A 13,849-nucleotide genomic window follows, 5' to 3' on the forward strand; every position below is an offset into this window, starting at 1 on the left:
GCAAGTTGGCCGCCGAGAACATATTTACAAACCTGGCAAGATGATTTAAAAGTCCACAAGGCAGAAAAAAAAAACAGCTAACAGATCAAAGTAGAGGATATACACTATTCCTTGCTTGAGTAAAAATCAACTTGCATTTGCCTGAACATGTAATTTGAAACATCTTCAGCAATGGTGCGTCAGATTTTTGTCATAGCTCTCATGGAGGTTTGCACTGGGGCAAGCATTCAAGGCTCATAGTCTTCATTCAAACGCCATTGGGTCTTGCCATAGCAACCTCCTGCCCTTCCCTTTTGCTTCATCGCCACCTTGCATTTCATTTCAACTTTGACCTCTTTGACCAGAAGTCACGACCCGGCCTCATTGTTTCCCCTCGATCTCCCTGAAGAGGATCAGAATCCAGAAATCCCTAATCTGAAAAAGCCATGTGAATCAAAAAAAATAAGCCAGTGATTCCCAAGACATTGAACAGTCAAGTGCTAGTCAATGAAACTTTCTAACAGACTCTGGCGGTCACTGTATGAGCAACAATGGGGCCAGATTGCGGTGCTTGGCCCTCTTTTGTTTCTCCCCGGCTTTTCCTGTGAAAGAAAAACACAATAGGAAGGAATGCATTGGCTTCTGGTTGAGTGGTAAATCTAATCAGGATGATAACAATGTGTTTTAAAGAGCTAAGAAAGCCTTTAAGTATCTTCCATAGCATCAGATTAGCCTGTTACCATCCACCCCCCTGTGACTGCCTATTCATATGCAACGCAAGACCACTGCTATACAACACACACGCATAAACACAGGCATGCCTGCACACACACGACGTTAGCTCCTCCACATTTCACAATTGCTCACCCACGCATCCATCTGGTTTATCAGCGAACCAATTACGATCAATCAATAAATCATGTTCGCTGTGCGCCCGTGCTCGTACTTGGTCTGCTGAAAAAATTGCCCGAGGCTTTCACACTGTCACCGCGCTTGTGGGAAAGTGTTTGATATTGTTGGACGGCGAACAGAACGAGAGGATCTTGAACTGTTTACACACATTCGCACAAAACTGTGGGAACCTTTGCAGACCTCGCCAGACCTGTGCGGAACAGCATTTCCCTTTAAATCTCAAGAGTTTGTTTGAACCTGCTTGGAGGAACAAGACGGATGAGTTGAACCACGTCAGGATGATTCAGATAGGGTCGGGTAGGTTATTACTGACAAGAAGCATATGGAGTTTGATAAATTTGAATTTTAATTTGAATGCTGATGTGATAATGATCTAAATTTCTTTGGACTCTGGTTGGTTCTGTGATCCCAAAAAATATTTAGCCTGAAAAATATTTGCAAACACTTTTTAACTTGATGTGTATCTGGCAGAGGTGATAAAAGGAGTTTATTATAATGATATTATATTATTAGCATTAATAATTAGCTTGGAAGTATATTACTGGAAAAAAAAAAAACATTTTATGAAGTATTCATTCAAAAGAAAACTGAAAAACAAACTCAAATTTAAATGAATCTCTCAGTGATGAATGCTAAATTTCTTTCTCCTTCATTATGACGCAACAAATTTACTGCAAAATTCAAGATCGCCATATAGATCGATGTAAATCCAGTTAGTGACTCCACTGATTCCTCAAAGTTTCCTGGCTGTTCATAATGATGTCATTATGTATGCACACTGGAGCAGGAGGACCTGTGTTATGCAACAAAGATCACACACCACACACACATGCACACACCCCTACACACATACCCAGAATCTGACACACACACATACACTTACATACGCATCTGATTTATCATAGTCAAAACATGCCTCACACACTCTCTAACCAAGGACCCTCACAGCTATGCCCAGCTCGCAGGAATGTGGAGAAATGGGAAAATATTCCTCTTTGATAAGAGCTTGTTTTCCTACAGGCGGCTGGGGAGAGGTCTGTGATATCTTGTTATGCTTTGCATTTGTTTTACTCTATGAGAACATGTGATGTGTCTGAACCGGTATCTGTATTCCCATTACGGCATGTGTCTCGGTGCCATGAGAAAAGCATGCCTGCCTGTTGCCCAAGGAAAAACTTCAAGGCTTTCATAAAGATGTGGTGTGACACGGACCCCGAATGAAGGAGTAGGAAAACATATGTATTGTGCCTGGGGCCCTGATTTACTATATTGCCACTCCATGTAATTAAAAAGAACATCAAAAACAAACTCGGTTTTATCACCCCCTCTTTTATCCCTCTTCCTATTTTCTCCTTTCGTTTCCCATCTTTTTTTCCTTTTGCATTGAAAAACCACTGGCCTCTCCCCCTCCGCTGCTCTCCTGCTTTTCTGCGCTTAGGGTCGCTGACAAAAGGAATTGTGCAAACGAGCCTTTAAAATCCCTAAATGGTTGTGGTCTGCGCACAATGGGCCAAAGAATGCAGCGCCGGACAAAGGCCGGCCCTTGCCCCGCCACTCCACCGCCCTGCCGTGATGGATACGAGCGGACGCATGAACGTGGGCTGGATTTGGGGCTGTGGAGGCGCCACCTCGCCCCCCACTGGGCCAGCCCAAAGGGACAGGCCTTGGGGATACACTGGAACCCCAGCCAAGGGCCTCAAAACAATCACAGGCTGCTAACTAGCCTCACTATCCATAGGCCTTGATTGATATGGGAAACGCACGCTTGCTACTCCATACAGCTCCCTCCATCACTCTTTATCATCCTCAAAGCCTGAAATTATTCCCCCTTTTCAATGCAAACGCTGCAGATTAGACGTGGGCAGCCATTAAATGCTGATTTTATGTACATAACAGGTTTATTTTAGCCCTAAAAGCACATTTTATGAGAGCGTCCAATATGCCTCACAGGGAAATCAACTGTAACGAATGGTAGAGAAATATGAAAGAGCGATGGTGAAATCAAAGAATGAAGGTATGGAAAAATGATAATGTGTGTTTCATTAATGGCAACTGCTCCCCTCCGGGCTGATAATACTAAAGTGGTAATTTGCCATGGTTCACGGGTATGGAAAATGTGCTCCGACAGCCCGAATGGAAGCGAACGTATAGCGATGCGCTTTGAGCATCGGTCAAACTTTGAACAAGGTTTGTCAAGTTATAGGAGACAGCGCATAGTTGTATTTATAAATGACTTTTGATCCGTTATGTAAAACAAAAGGGAAAAAAAAACTCCACAGAAAATGAAATAAGAGCAGTACTCACACACACACAGCTACACACACGAACACACAAACAACAATACATGGACATTATTGTTATGTAATCCATATCCAGGATGCAGCTGCAGATCATAGAGCTCCTAAAGCAGTTAGATTGCCGGCAAGCGTCCTCCTTGGGCCCGTTTTCCTCCATCGCCTTGTCATCCTCAGCAACTTGCAGCCATTTATTGCATTTCAATACAGTCAAAAATTCATAACGAACATGTTATTAGGCTTTCTTTGTTCATTTCGGAGCAGAGGCTGCACGAAAGCCAGTCGAACTGCACAGCTTGGGACCCCCCAGGTCACGTTTTATTTGGTATTTGCCATCTCTGTTCATAAACACATCATCATTTGACTGCTGAAGGTCTCTATTAGCCTGTAGCTAATTTCCACGAGACGAGGGGCAGTAACACAACAATTAAGGGGTCTGTGTAATTGCAGTATGGCAGGGCTGTAGGGTGAAGATGGACAAGTAGCTCCCCCCCACACCCTCGACCCCTTTCATTTCAATTTGCGGTGATGTTTGGAAACACTTGGTGCCATTATACCCTCCACAGAGCTGAGTGTCGTCTATTTTGGTATGTAAGAACATGTGACAGTTTTACAAGCTGGCCTTCAAGCAATCGGCTGTGTGTAGGCCTATGTGTATGTTTATGTGTGTGTGTGTGTGTGTGTGTGTGTTGTCGAGGGCTGTGGTTCAGCGTACAACAGAAGTCAGTTGTCACATAGCTGAACCGCACACTCTCTCACACACACACACACAGACTTTTCTCAGAGATGAAAATGAGCCAGTTGCTGGTGTGTTTGCATCAGTTCCTACATTCACTGTTGACTGCACTTCATTCTCAGTCAGATCTTGTTTCTCCTCCTAAACCCGAACCCACAGGACTTTATACTCAGCATAAATCTCTCGCAAATCAAATTTCAGCACTGTGATCTAGATCTTCTTTGTCACCTCATCTTCATTTACCCCCCTTATCTCTTATCCCTCGCCTTTCCCTAACTACTCTCTCTCTCACAGCCCCCCTTTTGCTCATTCTGTTTGTCTTTCACTTTTTAGATATAGTGTATCTATAGTGTAGTATAGTGTTATTGTTTCTTTGCTTACTTGAAATAAATCTTGTAAAAAAAAAAACCCAGCAAAACAATTTTTTTGTGGTATGGATGCAGTGTGCAGACTCTGTTTTTCATATGATATAGTTTTTTTTTGTGCTGCACCTGCAGAAATTGGATGTACATGTTCTATATATTCTGTTTGCATGGTTTTAATAGCGTTCCATTTAAAACCGGCGATTCTGTGAACAGCACGGTGATAAATGGAGGTCCGACAAGAGTAAAATTAAACCAGCGGAGTGCTGCTCCACACTCTTTTAAGTAGTAATAGTAGCTGTAGTGGTGCCGGTCGTAGTTAGTGGCATGTAATTAATCAAATTTTTAACGGTGATGCAGGGGTAGGTGTCGTTTGATTCTATATTCAACGCTGGATATTGTCCCCGCACAATCACACCTTTGATGCAGTGTTCTCTTGTCAGGTTCAAACGCTTCCTATGCGTATCCAATGAAAGCCTGGGGCTCAGAGGTACCGTGTTCAAGCTCTGACTTCATATCCTGCCCTCTTTTTTTGTCTGTCTTGACCAGGGGGCCCCAACATTCTTGGAGCCTGCACCCCAATATATGTAAAACCCTATACATGCCTCGGCTGCACCTCAACTATAGAAGCAAGGCCGATTACATAACTAACACAATTGCTGCAAGGTGGAGTGGACCGAGCACAATCAGAAGTGGCATGAAAGTGAGAAATAATCCAATGTTATGGCACTCTCGCTAAATTTCAGCGCGATTCTCGGTGTGTTCATAAACGTCAGTAAATGCTGGTTTGAATCTGTTGTATTAATGCTGTCTGTTTGATTATGCCTTCTACACCATTTTTGCTTTAATCTCTCTCTTAAGAAACACACACACACACACACACACTGAACCCCTCCCTTCTCTTGTTTTATTGCTTTTGAGTGGGTGGTGTTAGTGATACCTCTCTGATTCATACCGCTGTTTGAAGTAGGATCCTTTTTCCAGCTGTGGACATGCCATTCACCCAGGTATCCACCCACAGACCCAGAAAAGCAGCCCCCTCCACCCCCCCCTTCTCCTACTTTGACTGGTAATGGGTTTTGGAATGTGGTCGAGGACCGGACATGAAAAGATTGCCACTAGCATCGTTCGACGACGCAATGTGCAAAGACAGACGGAGACAGAGAAGATCAGCGGTGATCCGTTGGTCATGCTTCTAGGTCAGATTTCTGGTTTTTCAGTGCAGAAAATTAGTAGAGAGAGAGATCTGTGGCGCATCAACCAAGCCAACCCAACCAACCTACACTGCACCTATACAGACATGCACATTGTCAAATATGTGACTTTATTTTTTCGTTTTTAGGAGAAAAAAAATCTCTCCACACAGGAACATTTTTGAAAATCTCTCTGTACACACAAAAAAGCACAAAAGACTGTTTATGAACATACAGGAAGACGAAGAGGAGTGATTGGAGCCGTGTGTTGACATCACGGAGTTGCAAATCCAAATACACTTAAAGATGTCCTAACGTTCAAAACCGCAGAGAAAGAAAGTGGAGTCATAAAACAAAAGCGAGTTGTTCGCATGGACAGACGAGACAGAGTTTCTACTGAAAGTTACAAATGAATATAAATTGTGGAAAGTAAAAAAAAAAAAAAGTCAAAAGGTGCAGCTGTGTGAGGTCAACATCTGGGCTTTGACCATGTGCAAAGAAGCAGAGTCACAGTGGTGACGTCAGCAGAGTCATTAAACCGGGCTATTTTCACTTGAACACAAGGCAAAAAGAAATTGGTGCTTTCCAAAAAAATCCACTCTGGATGGCATTTTCCAAAAAAGCTGCATTTTCAGTAACTAAAAACTCTGTTTTCCTGTGGACAGGTGGCCCAAACGAATGAGAAAAAAGTTAAAATATTGGTGCTTCATGGATGTAGCCTTCGCTAAAGCTCCACCGGTTTGCTGTTTTGCAGGCAAGCGTCTGCGGCGTTTGTGTGGGAAAAAAAAAAATCCCAAAAGGGGCTTATCTCGGAATGGACATGGTTTACGGACCAGGATCCTTGATTTCTACAGTACAAGCCTGTTGTCCTTGTACTAAGTGAAAGTTGTATGTAATCATGTCAGTCTCTAAACCAATGTCAACCAATCAAATCCCCGTGCATGCATTGTGCTCGGCAAATAAAGTGATTCTGACCCTGATTCAGTTGTTCTCTGATGTGTTTAGGTCCTTTACAGAACGCAGGGACTTGGAGCGTTTCCTCCAGGCGCGGATCAGTGCCACTGGAGGCCTCTGTAAAGAGGGACTATAGCAACACGCTATTAATGTTAGCCACACTCCCCAACAAAACAAGGAACAAAAAGCTACACAACACCCTACTCATTCCTTTAACCGCAGTCACGACGGCGAGGGTGAGTGCAATAAATTAACGTCCGATTAAAAATGGCCGTCTCGCCCGCCAAATTGTCATCAAGTGGCACCATTGATACGGGCAACAAAAACCGGGCACATCACCAATCACCCGCTCAATGAGAAAAGGAAGGAACTAAAAACAACATTCTTGAGCAGGTCGGTCTTTCATGGGCTTGGGTGGGGGGGGTGGGGTGGGGGTGGGGTGGGGATGCTGGAGGGGAGATGGGAGGGTGGAGGGGGGCAACTAGATGCTAAGGTTGTGGGGTATGTAAAGTGGGGTACATGGGACCCCACAAAGGCTCCCCCAAGAAAAGGGGGGAGAATGAGAAGGAAGGGCCACCCTGACAGTCTTGGAGGTACGGAGGTTTTTTTTTTTTTTTTTTTTTTGCTGAAGGATGGAAGGCAGTGTGTGTGCGTGTGTATGTGTGAGTGTTAGGGGGGGTCTTCAAAGCCTTTCCGCTGGCTCTGGGGCCCTGTGGATGGAGAATGTAGGTGGTGGGGGTGGCGGTGAGGGGATGTAGAAGGGGTGAGGGTGGGTGAGGGTAAGGGAGAGAAAGGGAGAATTAGGGAGCCCTCTCTTTGTCTGCGGGCATCAGGGGGGTCGGTTAGACACTGAACGCCTCGGGAAGATTAACCAGCCAGGCCCGGTCGGAAGCTGAAGGGGGGATAATGGGAGCCTGCTTTGTTTTTTTCGGTCCACGATGGAAGGATGCTGGAGAGGAGAGATGGAATGTGAGAAACCGAGATTGATTGATTGGTACAGTGGATAGCGATGGAGCGAGGGAGGGGAGAGACGGAGGGAGGGAAATGAGACATAAGCCCCTCCGTCGCTCTTCTGATTCACACGCGGAAAGTGAAATAAGAAGGGATGGCACGTGACAATTAAAATTTTGAAATATGGAGGAAATAAGGAGCGCGGGAGATGAATTGGGGGGGGGGGAGGGGTGAGCGAGAGCGAAAATTGACAGAAGTAAAAGGAGAAACGGGAGGCTGCTAAGGTGGAGAGGAGGGAATGAGGGAGGAAACCGGGCTGGGGCAGTGGAGGGGGGTGGTGGGGGGGTGGACTTGCTCAATGCGGATTAGCGCAACTCGGCAGTGGGGAGAGGGAGGACGGGCCAAGGAGGAAAAGGAGGGAGGAGAGGATGAAAGTTGGGAGGGACGGGGGGGGTGAGAATGAAGAATTGCCGTTTGCTTCACTCACTTCACTACACAGGAACAAAGCATGATGGGAGGTACTTGACATAACACTCTTCCAGGCCATGTTGGTGTGTATGTGTGTGTGTGTGTGTGTGTGTGTGTGTCTGTGCATGTGTGCGTGTGTGTGGTATCCAGTATCTCAAGGGGATGTATGTGTATGTGTTCAGGGTGTATTTTCCAAATTTTTAAAAAAAAAAATGGAAACCTTTGCTGCAAAAAGTTAATGACACAAAATGACTAATAACACAAATTGGTGATGATGAAGACGGTGCTTTTATGATAACGCTTTTAAAGGCTGAATACAACCATTTTTTGAATATGTTTGTTTCAGTAGTAAGGCTTAGGACACCACCATACAGTGATTTAGAGCAGATCTGTTGTTAAGCACAATGCAAACTGGAATTTGGTTTTATAAAAAAATCAAAAACCTGATACCTAAAAATTTTAATTAAAGGAAGAACAGAAATCAAGAAATCTAAATTTTATATTTCTGCCAAACAATACCCATGAGTACTGGCTAAACAAAGCAGTTGCTAAGTGACACATAATCACCAAAATAAGTGATGACTTTTGGCTGATGCATTAATATTCATGTGGTCACAGCTGAGCGTTTAGCAGGCGTTTCACAATGACTCAGAATGTGACTCAGCCAATCAGGGCTAAGACACACTAATTGTTTCATTAACAGCGTTTTTTGGAAATGACCTCTTAATTTCGCTCTGTTCTCACACAGCAGGCCTGTGAATTTCAAAGCGGCTAACCAAAAGCTATGCAACGACGGAGCAAAGTGGCACTTAGCAGCAGCAGCCGCCATGTCTCTGCCCTGGGCTAATGACCTGAAGCAGAGAATCAGAGCCTTCATTAAGGCCTCATTAATTACAGGAATGACAGAGTTTATCTCCACAGGTGAAAGCCCACCAGGGATATGGTGCCCACAGAAAGAGTCTCACTAACAGTGCTGAATCTAGTAGATATACCTCACTGTAGGAAAAAAAAAAAAAAAAAACTGATAACATCTGCTCTTGGGGGTCAGTCTAATGTTCCCTAAGGCCCTAAGAAATGCATTCCCAGCTAAGCTCTGTGTTCCAGTAGCCCTTTGTTTGCTTAGGATTTACAACAAGATATTAAGCTGTTGTAAGAACCTACTAATGTGTATAAAATTATATTTCACAGTTATCGGACATTTGATCTAATTTTATTTCTCATTTTAGACCAATTAGAATGAGGTGAAAAAACTATAGGACCGAGGGAACATGGGGCTAAAGGAACATGGATCTGAGGTAACACAAAACTTAGGGAACACAGACCTCGTTCAGACTGCAAGCCCAAATCCATTTTTGGCATATTCAGATTGTACCCAGACTGATTTTTATAAAGTCTAGATGGCAAAATATAGCAAAAAAAATCCAAGTTAAATGCAGTGCAGATGGGTTAAGGGGCAAGGGGCTAAGGGAACATAGAGCTGAGGGAACATAGAGCTGAGGGAACAAGGACCTAAGGGAACATGGTACTGAGGGCACAAGGGGCTAAGGGAACATGGGGCTGAGGGAACAAGGGGCTAAGGGAACAAGTGGCTGAGGGAGCAAGGAGCTGAGGGAGCATGGAGCTGAGGGAATATGGAGCTGAGGGGCTGAGGGAACAAGGGGCTAAGGGGACAAGGGGCTAAGTGAACATGGGGCTGAGGGAGCATTGGTACAGTCCCCTGATTTTGAGTCACCTTTACTGACAAATTGAAAATACAGAGGTATCCATGGGGAGATAACATGACGGGCTGGTTGTGTGTGTGTGCGTGTGTTTGTGTGTGTGTGTGTGTGTGTGTGTGTGTGTGTGTGTGTGTGTGTGTGTGATGGATTTATCATTATTGATTGTGTGCAATCAGGTGTGTGACAACCACTTTCTATCTGTTTGACTCAAAAGAAACAAAGTGGTAGATATATCACTCGTACACACCGCCTCTTGTCACTGGACGTCATCTTCTGCTCCAGCTTGTCCCAAAATGGTCCCACTGAGCAGCGGCGCTGCGGCTGGAAGCCCCCAAGCCACTGTCAACAAAAGCAATTTAAGCCAAAGAAAACCCATTTGCCAGCCTCAGTTAGGTTAAAAGGCTTGTTTTCTTTTGAAATTCTCGCTTTCCATTTCTCTCCGTCTTCTTTCTCTTTCACCCACTCCCTCCCGTTCATCCTAGCCTATCCATTACTCTCTGATAGGACAGCAGCAGTGTGTGTGTGTGTGTGTGTGTGTGTGTGTGTGTGTGTTAAGGAGCTGAGTGCTTTGTTTGGGACCTGTCACAGTGAAGGCTGAAGGTGGAGTGGGAGGGGAGGGAGAAAGAGGGTTGGGGGGGCATTGTGGATGGATTATAGCAGAACCAAAAGTGGACCCCTCTTACTCTTACTCTCTCTCTCTGTCTCTCTCTCTCTCCGTCGTACACACACACACACACACACACACACACACACACACACACACACACACACAGTCCCAGCTCCCTGCAGGTACAGTACCCCAGCCCCTCTCCTCCTCCTCACCCCTCCCCTCTGATCAACGGAGCTGAAACAAGGAGGCTAGGAGGGGCCTCTGTTTCCCACATTAGACCCCACTGTAGCTATTCTCTTCTCACGACCCCACCCCCACCTTCACTTCACACACACACACACACACACACACACACACACACACACACACACCCCTCTCAAAAGACCTTTACTGTACCCCAAACCTGTTATCCAACATAACATAATCACATTTTGGTGAATGCGGCTTATCCTCACAAAACCATGAGCGTACACACTTTTTAAAATGTTCAACCCAGATTGAATCCAACGTCTAACCCCGGCACTGTTACGCAACAAACATTTTGACCCTGAACAGATGTTGATAGGATGGCCCAAACAAATGAGGAGTTGTGGAAAGCCCATGTAAATATTGCAGCAAAATAAAAGCTGAGATGCCTGCAGTCGCCCGTACAGTATGGTACCTGTATCTTTGTGCGACACGAGTTTTCAAGCTTGTTGCAAAGCTGATTTAATATGAAAACAATCATATTGTGAATCTTGGCCACCTTCTACATGTCACCATCCATAAGATGCTTCACATGTAGTGGCATTCTCTGCCCAATGAGCCATACAAGATTATCTTACTTTTGTAAGTTTGCTCATCGTATATTGCCACTCTCTATATACTATGGAGGGCCAATGGAGCAAAAAGCATCTTGCAAAATTCTTGTCAACACAGCCATTAATTACCTTTTAAAAGAGTATAAAAATACACACTGAAGCAGCGATATTGCCCTGTAACAGCATGTCTTCAAGCACCGCCGCCAGTGACGTTAGTTGTATTTGCATTTCTTTACATAGAGTTGATCACATGATATGTAAACACAATAAATCATGGCATGAGGCTGTAGTCACCAACTGCATCACTTGCTCATTAATATAAGATAGTGTTTTAATACACTCCAAAATATGCACAGATGCGTACATACTATGTGATCAGCACTATGCAAAGAAAAGCAAATATAAGCAACATCACTGGTTGAAGTGCTTGACAGCCTGATTGCACAGGCAAAAGTGTCTCTTTACTGTGATTTTTCATACTGTGTTAAAAAGATAATAAATGGCTGTGCTGAGTTTGCACACAGTAACTTCCAAACCTGTGATGTGTGTTGCAGTGTAGACACACTATGCAGGCAAGAGCATTTGTAAGTATTTACATAAAAATGCAAAGATACATATGCACAGTTGTACATAATAACAGTGTGTATACTCTTTCACAGCACACACTCAAGCAACAAGCAATTAAGCAGGACCCTGAAAGGCAAAATAATCCCTCCCTCCATCTCCAGAGAGAGAGAACTAGTCAAAGAAGCAAAGAAGGAAAAGGAGACTGCTGCACTGAAAGAGAAGGCCTTTGAACTTTTGCAACAAGCCCTTTCGACTAAACAAAATCTTCCCCTTATCACCTTTCTCTCTCCCCTCATCCTTTTTCCTCCTCTGCTCTCTTGTTTCTTTCCTCTGTAAAGTCAGTGGTCCGGCTCTCTCAAAGGCCCCCAGAGCCCCCAGCTTGGTTCCTCCTTGCTCTCCCACACTGAGTGCCCATGGCTCCTGAAGTGATGCTCTTTGTGTGGGGTTCAGGGGTCGTGCCTATTAGCGTGAAGAAAGCCCTGCTGGGTCTTATCCCGACCCAGAGGAGGACGCAGGGCTCTTCACCCCGACCTCGGCCCGGCCAGCCCCCTCCCCCGGACGGGACACTTTCATCCTTTGTCAGAGGGTCAATGAGCGGACCTCCAGGGGGGAAGGAGGGCCTCCACCAATAATGATATGCATGACAGTCATTGTATGACCCCCATGGGGGGGTCATGGTTGGTTGAGGTGGGTGGGACAAGGGAGGGGAGGGTTGGCTGGGTAACCAAGGAGGGTTATCTTATCCAGAAGTAACTGAGTTACAGAATGACGGTGATGAGGGTGAGAGAGTTCCACCGGATAGTGGTGGATTTGATCCATGGTCTCACATGATAGAGAGAAATGGGGGGAAATACAGGATGCAAATTGTATTGTTTTTTTTGCCTATTACAGCACCAACACCTTTACAGAGACTAATCATTTTGTAAGAACATTTACCTGCTTTAAGTAGCCTATGCATTCCTCCCCCAGCCCCTCCCTTCCTGTCTTAACCTCTCACCCAAACCCTACCCTTCGTTTGAGAGATGGATTTGATTTGTTTCGCTTCACTCCCCGCATAAAATGCCAGCTATTTGCCTTGAAATGCAAATGACAGGTTACATAACCATGCCACCATGTCAAGAGAGTATACACACTTACAGCATGATAACATACCTGGATATGGTCTTGCAAACTCATCATGGAGACAACATAAAGGAAACAACATTAAGTCTTGAGATGAATGCTGAAATCCAAAAACCAGAGTAGGAACTGGAATCAGAATCAGGATCAATATCAGAATCAGAATTGCTTGAATTGAAAACTGCCAATCAATTGCATTAAATTTACAGGGATATTTCTGGGTTCTACTAGTGCAAAAATGTTACATATTAAATTAAACACGCTCTGTGTTTGCGTTTGAACTGTGTGGAGTACAGTGTATTTGCTGCAGGAGAGGGAAGCGTAGTGTGTTGGTACAGTGTACCGTCAGGAAGATACACCAAATCAAATAAGATGGAGGAAATCAATTCTGAGCACTGCAGGATCTACGTTCCTGAGGCTGAAAAATGTGCGAGGTCTGAAGAGCACGGTGGTACTTATTGATTCAGGAGCATGTCATCACATCATGTTAGTGAGCTATTTAGCGGCTATCGAGACCCAGACAGTCCTAATCTATTATTAATGCCTTGAGCACTGCTTTATAGTCGGTTCATTAAACATGAAAACTCTAGCGCAGAGAAGGTGCACCTCAATACATTCCAGAGGGCACTTTATCTTTCCATATGAGGCCAATCTTCATTTAACAAATTGAAAAAGAGAGAGAGAGAGCGATTAACATCGGAGACAAAAGGATGGCTTGAGAGCAAACGTTGAGGATTCAATTAAAAATCCACACATCCATATTGAACTGGTCATAGACGTTTCATAAAGATACAATGCCATCTGTCAGGACTGGGAGTGGTGGGATGTTTAGGGAGGCCGCTTCAGGAAATTAGAAAAAAAAAAAAAAAATAGATGCATAATTACCATAATTCTTCTGAAAGGTGCTTTTTCTCGTGAAATAATGAACACACGCAACCTCGAGGCTGTATTCAATAATTAATCAAATGAAATATTATAATTAAATTACTGAAGGATTATAATAAGAAAATTAAATTTAGCTAGTACATTTCTGTGTCAAGACACCTGCAGTTTCTGTAGGATCTCTGTCCTTTATTACGCGTATTTCAAAATACACTGAAGATCAATCAACTCTGCTATCATGCCAGAACGTTTCGTAAGAGTCTCAGCTTACAGACACAGGACCCCATTTATAAAAGTCTTCAGC

The sequence above is a fragment of the Myripristis murdjan genome, chromosome 24 (genome assembly GCF_902150065.1).
Source record: "Myripristis murdjan chromosome 24, fMyrMur1.1, whole genome shotgun sequence".
Classification (NCBI taxonomy): Eukaryota; Metazoa; Chordata; class Actinopteri; order Holocentriformes; family Holocentridae; genus Myripristis; species Myripristis murdjan.